The sequence below is a fragment of the Taudactylus pleione genome, unplaced genomic scaffold (genome assembly GCF_031769625.1).
Source record: "Taudactylus pleione unplaced genomic scaffold, aTauple2 ptg000378l, whole genome shotgun sequence".
NCBI classification, from domain to species: domain Eukaryota; kingdom Metazoa; phylum Chordata; class Amphibia; order Anura; family Myobatrachidae; genus Taudactylus; species Taudactylus pleione.
The window spans coordinates 7,860,919-7,873,075 of NW_028284779.1; the positions used below are offsets into that span (position 1 = coordinate 7,860,919).

Here is a 12,157-nt window from a genome sequence, read left to right on the forward strand (position 1 = left end):
AGGGGAGGCTCAAAACATAGGCGAGTATGATTACTATGCAGGTGCATGACCAATCTGACATCATATTTAGTTACGTATAAACATTTAACTTTTTCATTTACATTATTCATCTCTGTAATATAGCTTGCATATATATTCATATTAAATAGTGGCTATACCTGCTCTTTATAATGGCGGTGAAGGATTATTACTAGCAGTCGTGGATTTTACCTAGGGGCTGCAGTCCCCCCCCAGTAACATTCACCACCTGCAGAGACTGCCTAGCAGTGACAGTGACTTCGGCCATAGAGTCAGCCCGGGCCCCATTGCTTCGGGGGGGGGCATGTCCTAATCACAGGTGGTGTGGCCATGCCCCTCAAAATAGATAACCCTATTTGCAGCACCGTGCGCAAATCCAAGCGTGGGGGACATGATCAGTGTGATCGTTCTGCCCCACAGGCAGAGGAGACTGCTGCTGCTGCTCAGGGGAAGCAGTCTCCCTGGTCCCACTGCAGCCCAGCACACAGCAGTGAGTATTGGGCTGCTGACAGGTAAGTTGCCCTAGGGCCCCTCCAACAAGCCCGGGTAATTAGTACCCGCTCCCCCAATCGGCACCCCTGCCCCGAGGACTGCAATTGCCAGAGAGTGCTTGCAATGGGAAGCTACTCCACTGCTATAACGTCAGCCCAATCTAACGATGCAGTCCCTAGAAACCTGGTTATTGATTTGTACAAATGTGCGGGATTGCGACCTCTCACATGCATACATTTCAGAGCGGTCCAGCAAAGGGCACCAGACCTCCTGGGAGATAGAGGTAGGGGCCGCCGCGGTTTACTGACACTGCTCAAAGACTCAAATCTGCAATAAAACCATAACAAGCAATCATAAGGTAGATTCTATCTGTCTAGATGTAGTTATACCATGAAAACAGATGTCTGATTGGTTACTCTGATTACAGTAGCTGCCATAGGCCTTTCTCACTGCCATTTATTTAGATATTAGATGTTACTGTGGAATTGTGGGCCTGATTCAGAGCCGGACGCTATTTGCGCTCGCTCGTCCAGAAAATAGGGGTGGCTATTCAAATCAACCGTTCGCTGTTTGCGGTCTGTTCACGCCTCTAGGTCTGAACGAGCGAACAAAACTTGCGGACGTTTTTTGGGAAACTACGCCCCCTGGCCGCTCGCATCCTACGTCATGTCCGCTATTTATTAGCTTAATCGAGTACATCGACCAGGGTATGAGCTGCTCGCTATTCTTGTGGTTGGTTTTTGCTACCACAATTTTGCGAGCAGTTCTGGCTCTAAAATAACCCAGTGACGTGGTCAATGACGCTGCTGTTTTAAATATGCACACCCATAAAACGCCCATTTTGACCTTTAAGCACGCCTGCGATCGGATCTCCACTCCCCGTTTTCAAGCACCTTCCCCTGTTACCACCCACAAACGCCTCTTTCTGTCACTCATATTAGCAGGCATTCGCTATTTAGCGAACAAACGATTTTAGGCCGCACTGACTGGTTCGCACATGCGTATAACGATCCGTACGCATGCGCAGTTGGGCAAACATCGCTCGGAGCGAACGAGCGGCTCTGAATCAGGCCCTGTGTATTTAACAGATTACAGAAATCTATTGTCTAGTAGGGCAGTGTGAATTATTCCTTCTAATACAAACTCTTTCCTAATAAAGCAATGACATCACAACTCACCTTCTATAGATACTATTTATGAGTTTATAAATATAATAATAACCGTAACATTGCAGCCCATACATTCTCGGGCATGTTGTGTCCTTATCGCAGCTGTTACACCACAGAGTATCTGAATTAGCTGCCTGATCCCCACGTCTGTAGTGGATGATTATACCAGCAGCTGATTCTCTGCACCTTTAAGTGTCATTTTCACACAGCTTCCTTTATGTTTGGCAGCGCCCTTTCTCCAGCAGTCAGCGAGGCCTTTGTTGACACAAGCGGGTAAAGTGGCACAGCCTGTCTTTCACAGTGAGGAGTCTTCTGCCGGGAAGCTGGCACGGATCTGCCAGCCCTGACCAGAGCCAGGTTTCTGTGGAGATATTCTGCAGTATACAAACCCCTTTAATGTCTCCGCACCACCGGCCCGCTGAGCACGGTTATCTTCATTCCAAGCGCTGCCAATAATATAGTCTCCCACTTCCCCAGGGACCCCTACTCTGAAGCCTTGGGCTTCAGATATACCCGACATCTACAGGGTCTCCCACTTCCTCAGGGACCCCAATTCCGGCTTCATAGATACCTGCCATCTGCAGGGTCTCCCACATTGCGCTCAGATTCCATTCAACATTCTCATGGATTTTAGGAATTCAGATACGCTTCTTCTTATCTGCAAGGGGACCGATCCAGACGCAGCTCTCTGTCGCTTTATAGTAAGTATATAGAATATAAAGATAAGACCACTGGCTAGCTATCAGCAAGCATGGGAGACGGATAGGGGGGTACATCTGTCATGATAGATAATTATTAGTAGTATATTATGGTTTTATTTAGATTTAAATGTTACCAACAAATAGGATTTAAAATATTCATCATATACTCTGCTTGATGTCTGCAAATAATTGCAGGATAATTGTACACACAGGCCCTGATTCAGAGCCGCTCGTAGGCGGCCGCTCGTTCGTTCTGACCGATGTTCGCACATCTGCGCATGCGTACAGATTTTAATACGCATGCGCGAACCAGTCAGTGCGGCTGAAATTCGTTTGTACGCTATATAGCGAATGCCTGCTATTTTGAGTGACAGAAGGAGGCGTATGTGGGTGCTAACAGGGGAAGGTGCTTGAAAACGGGGGTGTGGAATTCGAACACAGGCGTGCTTAAAGGTCAAAACGGGCGTTTTAAGGGAGTGCATAATTAATACAGCAGCGTCATTGACCACGTCACTTGTTTTTTTTTTACTCAGAACTGCTCGCAAAATAGCGGTTGAAAAAACCAGCCACAAGAATAGCGAGCAGTTCATACGCTGTTCGATGTACTCGATTAATCTAATAAATAGCGGACATGACGTATGGTGCGAGCGGCAAGGGGGCGTATTTTTCAAAATTACAACCGCAAGTTTTGCTCGCTCGTTCAGACTTAGAGGCGTGAACAGACCGCAATTAGCAAACGGTTCATTTGAATAGCCACCCCTTGTTTTAGAACGAACGACCGCAAATAGCGAGCGGCTCTGAATGAGGGCCACAGTTTGTAATTTGTGTACTAAGCTGACTACGGTACTACAGTATATGTAGATACTTCTTACCTGCTATTACAATGCAATTGTCCTCCTGGGATGTCACTGCGGACTGATGGCCTGATTCAGCAAGGATCGCTATTCTGCTAGAACGCACGCTACGCAGTTCCTAATATCAGCAGTGAAATGCAAATGTTTGCAATTGCATTGGGATCGCAGCCTAACATAAGGACGCCCACTTCCCCTTACACACATCCGTATACTAGGGGAACATAGCGAATTAATCTGTAACATCGGACCCATACGCACAGATAAGGCAGGTCAGACCTCACTCAGGAATTGCTTACTTCAGCGTACACTATGAGGCCTCAGGCTGCGTATTGCCACGAAGTGGATAATTTATGCACGCCCCTGCAACGGCGTTGCAATGCACTGGCACGCCTGCGTTCGCCCGACCACCCCCACGTCACCACCCACAAACGGCACTTCCTGTCAATCACTGTGCTCTGAGTCTGCTGCACCGTCCTCAATTGCAGTTTGGATCGCAAATGCTAGTTCGCACACGCGCAGTAATGCATACATATGCGCAGTACGCAACAATCGACTGATTGCGTGCATATTAGCAACTGCGTTCCTTGATGAATCAGGCCGTAAATCTATTGAGTGGCAGATTTATTTTTTGGGTGGTTTTTGCATCCTGATGATTTACTAGAACCCAAACCGCTGTATACGCGCTGAGAAACCAGACTTTTCAATAGAATAGAACATTAGAGCTATAGAAACCCCAAAATTACTTAGTGGCGGGTTTATTTACCGCTACAAACCTGCCGACAAAAATGAGGTAATTCTGACAGGTGATATAGCTGACACAGCATGCTATCTGGTTACTTAGAGGAATCCCCAATACACTTATAGGGGCTGATTCTGAGTCGCATACAAAACGCGATGCGCACGGATCTGGCGGAATTCAGCATACTGCGTACGCGCTAAAGAAATTGGCTTCTGCAAATGCTCCAGATCAGGTAACTGCACACGGGCGGCGATCGCTAGTGCTTGCGGACTGAACCACCTATCGACATACCACACTCCTTTACTAAGAGACGCCATCTTGAAACACAAGTACAAGGAGGCAGCATTAAACCTTATCCACTTATATGATTAATTGGTCACAAGAAGAATATCCAACAGCAAAATCAATGAGTGTGTGTGTCTACAGATTATCAATAGCCCAAAATTCCAGCGGTCATGTTCTGGTGCAAAGCCACCTTCATGGCTTTCATTTGCACAGACTTCCCAAGTTATAACACATCTCTTCATTCGAGTGGTGTCAGACCTAGAGCCAAAACAACAGGAGCTGGTGCTCGTTCTCACTGTGTCAGCAAAGGTGCCAGTGTAGTAATAGGGCTTGTTGCAGTGTTTCTAGTGCACAGACCCTTATTCAGCTGCATGACATCATCCGTCACAACCTAATAAGCCAGGTGGGTTATCAGATTTCTGAGGAGATAGTTGGGGCCGGGGCTGTGTGAGTAAACCCCTATTATTGCAACATAGCCATTGGTTTCCTTTGGTTTATACGTTCAATGTCCTTTTAAAATCCATGCGAGTAGTTATGTTGGATTAGTAGTCAGGTCGGTTTGTTACAAGCTGAATATGTGTAGGGAAGTATTTCAACACCAACATTTTATGGAAAACGCTCCTCTGCTACAGGAGCACCTATGCTCTGCAAAACGCTGCATGCAGCACTCTTCTGAGGGTGGGACTCAGCATTTCTTACTGAATGCTCTGGTCTACTATGTACGGCACTACAGAACCCTTGTGGCACCTTATCATTAAAAGATACTAATTCTTCTTAATTGAGAACAGTTTTTCTATGTTACCAAACTTCAAGTCTTGGGAGTAGTTCCACTAATCTACTCACTCTTGAGGTCATATCCCGATCGTATCGTTGCCCGTCCGTTTTATCTAAGATGTATCCTGGGGTTCCTGCAGATTGTTGGAGGTATGGTATGGATTTGGGGACCCCACTCCATATCTGGTGGTCCTGTCCAGTCTTGCGAGTTTTCTGGGACGAGGTGATTTCAGTGACATGTGAAATACTAGGGTCAGAGATACCAGATGGGCCTGGATTTGCTGTTTCTTCTCTCTTCTCATTTTTCTTCTACATTTATTACTTTTTATTATGTTTTGTCGTTAAATTGTGCATCATGTGCATTTTTAATCCTGTTGCTATATCACAACCATTTTTATATAGTATGTACTTTTTCAATATTATTGTTGCGGTGCATTGTACTGCTGCCTTATTTTTGTCCATGCATTCTAACATTTTTCAATAAAATTTACTTACAAAAAAAATAAAATAATAATAATAATTCTGCTAATTCGGCTTCACATTCTGTACACTGGCAGAAATGCCAGATGGGTCATGTGACACCAATAAATCCCAAACATACGTATTGTGGGTTATTGGTTTGCAGAATTCAAACAAATCAATTGCTTGGATATAATTAAGGGTGAAAATATAGTATGTTATAAATGTAAATACACAAGTCTAAAACCTCAAAGTTGTCAGCTCACAGTAACTTTCTGGTTTTAAAGATGTCCCTGTTTTTCAGTAAAATGTCCCTTTTCTGACTGCTAAATGCAATTCTTATCATCTCATGTTTTGGGCTGTAAGTTAATATTAAGACGGAATGTAAATGTACAAAAGTATGGTTTAATCGAATTCCATAAACCTGTCTTGATGGGGGCAGTAGTTCTGCAGGCTCCGCTGAGATTAACATGCACGACGTGCTCAGGAGCCTAATATCCATGGAGCTATTTTAGAATGTGGAAGACTATGCGGACTGTTCATATGGGGCCTCCCCTGCACATTCTCCCCCTTTTCCTCTCTCCAGGGATGAGCTATAGTGGAAGCAGAGTGATGGCTTCTTAGAAGAAGGGAATGACTGTATTACAGAGAAACACTGGGACATTCTGCTCTGGCTCCAGGCTGCGGCCTACTCTTATTGTGCAGCTGGACAAGGCACATGAAGTATGAGAATTAGGACGTAAATCTTGTATTAATCCTTTATGTGAGAGTCGAGCTTTAAAAACCCGTCCGCTTGTCTAGCGACATTAAAGTGTCTGATTGCTGGGGGTCCTGAAATTATTAGTATCCACCCCCCCCCACCAACTTAGGGGAGCAGCCTGGCAGCTCATCAGTCACTGCTAGGGGTAACACTTGTGCAGCCGAATATCTTTCTGTATCCATGCGTAAACTGAAGTTCCTTGTGCCAGGCTGCATTGTAATCAGGGAGAACACCATGACTCCTGGTAAATACTCGTACAGGGAAATACTTTTGTTTCTCTATGATCTATGCTAGGTAAATAATTTACAAGTATTAGTATTTCACGTTTAGTTATACTATAGACAAAGAGCTTGTTGGAGCATGCTTATACAAAGATGCAGTATATTATAGTTAGCGCCGATAGCAAAAGTTTTTTTCTGTTTTTTATACAAAGATATATTCAGAATTTCTCCTGCACGCAACTTTCCCCATCCCATTCCCAATGCAGAATTCTGTCACCTCCCCATACAACATTCTGCCAGCTGGCCCCACCACATACAGCATTCTGTCAGCTGGCCTCTCCTCCCTTACAGCATTCTGTCAGCTGGCCCCACCACAAACAGCATTCTGTCAGCTGGCCCCACCACATACAGCATTCTGTCAGCTGGCCCCTCCTCCTTTACAGTATTCTGTCAACTGGCCCCTCCTCCGTTACAGCATTCTGTCAGCTGGCCCCTCCTCCCTTACAGCATTCTGTCATCTGGCCCCACCACATACAGCATTCTGTCAGCTGGCCCCGCCTCTCTTACAGCATTCTGTCAACTGGACACACCTCATACAGCATTCCCCAGCTGGCCCCTACTCATACAGCATTCTGCCAGCTAGCCCCTTTTCATATAGCATTCCATCAGCTGGCCCCATCGCTCCCCATACAGCATTGTCAGGTGGGCCCACCTCACAAAGCACGGATCGACAAATTTTTCCAAAATCTACAAGCCAGTTTAAAAGTTTAAGAGAGAGACTATCGTCCGCAACCAAAATATGTTAACTTCTATAGAACTTCACTCATGGCCCCTTAGGCCTCCCACATGCCATCAGTCCCCGATAAATGCACATCTTCAGTGCCTAATTCATAGTATGCCACACCGTAGTGCCCCAATACATAGTATGCCACACCTTAGTGCCCACAATACATAGTATACCACACCGTAGTGCTCCCAATGCATAGCAAGCCACACCATAGTGCCCTCAAAGCATAGCATGCCACACCATAGTGCCCCAATACATAGCATGCCACACCACCCTAATACATAGTATGCCGCACCACATGGCATCCAAAATGTGTCAATGTGTAAAATTTAATGTGTGCAGGGAGGCAAGGCTGCTGTCCATGCATCTCCTGCCTGGGCTGGGAGCTGAGACACCAGCAGAATGATCTGGCTGCATTTCATTGACTCTTTATATAATATTTAACTTACTTGTAGATGGGCAGATGCAGGAACACTGGGGAGATTATATGGAGCTCAACCTGGTGAATGTAGCATGGTCCTGGGAGCTGGTCTCATTCAGCAGCCTCAGGGCCTGATTCAGAGAAGAAAGCTAGTGAGATGGCAGCTGTGATTTCACACGGAACGCAGCTGCAAAAATATGCTAATAGTTCCAAAGCCTACCCGAGCATAAGGACACCCACCACTGCCTTCCCATATGTGTATAAGGTCGCTTACCTGCGTAAATATCGGTAACATCGAAGCACATCATGCGGCTATCTTGCCCTTGCGGTATTCTGTCAGGTGGCCCCACCTCATACAGCATTCTGTCAGGTGGCCCCACCTCATACAGCATTCTGTCAGGTGGCCCCACCTCATACAGCATTCTGTCAGGTGGCCCCACCTCATACAGCATTCTGTCAGGTGGCCCCACCTCATACAGCATTAGTCAGGTGGCCCCACCTCATACAGCATTCTGTCAGGTGGCCCCACCTCATACAGCATTCTGTCAGGTGGCCCCACCTCATACAGCATTCTGTTAGCTGCCCCCTCTCCATATAGCATTCCGTCAGCTGACCCCATCCCTCCATATACAGAATTATGTCAGCATTGTCCCACTCAGCCTTAATTCTCCCAATGCATCATTCCCTGTCACTTGCTCTGCCCAGTACCTCCCGCATATAGCATTCTGTCACCATCCCAACTGCTCCCCAAGCATCATTCTGTCATCAAACCCTGCCCAGCACCTCCTGCACCCAGCAACTACACCATACAGCATTCTGTTACCTGGTCCTACCCAGAACCTTTCTCAAAACGTATTCTGTCACAAGTAGAATTACTGCACAGGACACAGCTGAGTGCCAGGTTGTCAGTAGCATTTATATGAGTTATGACTGGATGACTCCACCTCGCCAGGCAAACACAGGTTATTTTGATCCCACTAGATCTTGGGGTATTAGGGATTCCCTCTTACTGTCAGTAACCACGCGTTTCTGAGTCTGCCCATGCAATTGCGCTGCCACCACAAAACTCCTTCAGCGGCACTTGGAACGGCTTACTTCCACCCAGGTTCCTACCATCGGCACATGGAACCACTAACTTCTCTGTATGTGCTGCTGCAACACTCTCTGGATAATGTTGGCTTACTTCTACTCGTCCCTCACCACATGCTTGCCGACATTCTGGCTGCCCCCTCCGGGAGGGAACAGACAGGTCGGCATAGGAGGGGGGTGGCTTGCATAGGGGGATGCAGCCGGACATATTACCAGGCATTTGCGGGCGGAGCGAGGTCACATGAAGGCGTCATTTTGCCACCTCCCGCTCTGTACAATGCTGAGATTACCGGCATTGTAAGGCAGAGGGCGGGGTCATGATGACGCGATTCGCGATTTGTGTTGTAACTGCGGGGGACCCGGGGGGGTCGACTTGCCTGCTTTTCTGGGGGCCGGGAGTGGCACCCGATTTTCAGGAGACTCCAGGGCCAAATCGGGAGGGTAGGCAGGTATGCCTAACCATGGATCAGTCTCTGCAGGGTAGCTAACAGAGGGATTTAGCTTGAAGATACTGGGCTCAATCTAGAACAGCCGGGGTACGGAATAGCATTTTGCGCTATGCTGTTGGTCACAAGAAACAAGTAGATGCATCATCTTAGAGGCAAGATGTTTATTGCTCAATGTCTTCAAAAAGACAATTCCCCCACAGCCTATAGGTATTCGTCAGATGTACAGACCTCTCCGAGAGTCAGAGGATGTACAGTTTTAGGCCACGCAGGCCCATCTTTTATCTGGATAAAACACACAATAGCACAGGGGGTACGAACCCGCCCTAAATTCCCTTAACCAATCAAACTATCTCACAAAATATAAAGAAATATTTCTTAAATTTCAAGGGGCTAACCAAATTTAATCCTATTTAATATATCTACCACCGAAAGCCAGTTGGCTTTCCTAAAATACAAACTGATTTAGCCTACAGTATAATGGTCTCTTAAAATATAAATTGTAACATGGTGTATAGAAATGAGGACTGAGTCCAGACAGGCAGGTACTTGGTAAAGCAGTGGCTTTTAATGGCAGCAAACACTGCACCTTAGCTTTTAATGGCAGCAAACACTGCACCTTAGCATACGTGAGCATAGGCCTGGATACACACAGGCACATAACAGAAAATAAGCAAATAAACCTAAAAGTAAATGTCCCAGCACTCCTTGTGCTAATGTCTGTGGACCTTCCTGGTCCTGGCACCCTAATGATAACCACCACCCCTGGCCTATCGCCTGGCCAGTTTGTCCGGCATCAGGAGCAAGGAGCATCCGGTGTGTGAGAGTTTTATCCCCTTGCTGTGCTCCAGTGATTAATCCAGCCGGGTCTGTGTAAATGTGAAAACCTGGAATTATACACCTCCACTGCTAATGCAGAACACACAGGCTTTACTCCAGCCTCCCTTGGAGGGTGCTGATCCCACAGGAATGTGGGCAATTCAGGTGAGAGACAACCCCTCTCACCACAAAATATAACTCACATTTCACAGGTACTGGTAAATTGCATTCATCCTTTCAAATATCTATGTATGAAATTAGTTTGGCTTTCCCAAACTTAACACCTTCAGGTCTTAGGAAGTTCCACTATACGGAAATTATTTTAAACAAATTGTTTTTCCCCATACCTGCTGGACTTTTTACATAGAGACACCTTGGTGCCTCACTAGTGTGCATTTCAAAGAAAAGGCATTGCGACTAAGACGTATTTTCGTATGAAAAAGACGCCGGGCACTAGCATAGGTGCACGGGACCTCGATGCTCACTCACGCCAAGCATCTTGTCCCACGTGGCGTATTGAGGCTTGATGTTTGGGGACACAACTTACGTTTCCAAGCTTCCAGCGCAGATTTTCTAAAAAAATTTGGGGAAAAAAAATTGTTAAAAAAAATATATTTAAAAACAGAAAACAAAATTACGTTTAAAAGGAAAAAAATACATTATTAAATAAAATAAAGCATGTGTATCCTGTATATTTACCAACTTAAATAACATTATCCTTTTTCTACAAGTCAGGTAATTCTTATCAGATTTTTTGTTTTATGGAGTATATGATATTTACTGCACTCAACAGAGAAATAGATTTAATGCAGTAAATATGATATGATGGGGATTTTAGTGCTGCAGGGAATACTGAGCCAGGAGGTCAGATGCAGAGGCTCAGCAGCCCTCTGGGATATTATTTATACAGTATTTCAGTCTGATTTATGCTGCTTGTAACAAAATAACAGCTTAATGATCGTTATGTCTAGTACAGTATATATATATATATATATATATATATATATATAACCTTGATAGCATACCCTGAGTTTAACACTAATGTGATGGCTATGTCCATGTTATAATTCTGAGCAATAGAGTAGGGACTTGCAGTAAAGTGGGGTCCCGTGACGGGGGCTGCAAGCTTAAATGCATTGATCAATTCATGAACCAAAACCCCACTGTTTATTATGATTATTGCTAGTTATTATGGTGAGTGCAGAGCCCCTGTGATTTATATATAAATACATATATATATATATATATATATATATACCACTATGTGAATATACACTGAGATGTTGATAGCAAACCCCCAAAAAATCTTCTCTGTCTGGCAGGCAGAAATAAATTAGGAACATTATTAATTTAGTAAAAGTAGGAGATTCAGGAGACCTTTTTAAAATGCACATGTATGCTCAAGTATATATACATGTGTGCAGCCATTCGTAATGCATACATTTACCCAGTGGATCTAGCTGGTCCATGACGGCAAAATCATTAGGCCTGCTGGTCTGGCATGGTATTATGTAGTGTGGCATGCTGTATCATTGCATTGCATTATGCAATGCAATTTATCTAGTTGGCCAGGGATGATATCACTAATGGATCTAGCATTATCTAGTGGATGCTGCTGGTCAGGGATAGCATTATACAATGGATGTAGCTGGTCAGGGATGATACCACCAATGGATCTTGCATTATCTAGTGGAAGCTGCTGGTCAGGGATGGCATTGTACAATGGATTTAGTTGGTCAGGGATAGTATTACCAATGGATCTAACATTATCTAGTGAAAGCTGCTGGTCAGGGATGGCATTATACAATGGATGTAGCTGGTCAGGGATGATACCACCAATGGATCTTGCATTATCTAGTGGAAGCTGCAGGTCAGGGATGGCATTGTACAATGGATGTAGCTGGTCAGGGATGATACCACTAATGGATCTTGCATTATCTAGTGGAAGCTGCTGGTCAGGGATGGCATTGTACACTGGATCTAGTTGGCCAGGGATGATATCACTAATGGATCTAGCATTATCTAGTGGAAGCTGCTGGTCAGGGATGGCATTGTACAATGGATTTAGCTGGTCAGGGATAGTATCACCAATGGATCTAACATTATCTAGTGGAAGCTGCTGG

General features: G+C 45.2%; 1 protein-coding gene across 4 annotated transcripts in view; it reads left to right on the forward strand.

The window, feature by feature from the left end:
- The window catches only part of DAAM2 (dishevelled associated activator of morphogenesis 2), a 319,828-nt gene that overhangs the window by 30,794 nt on the left and 276,877 nt on the right, over positions 1-12,157 (forward strand). The window lies entirely within an intron of this gene.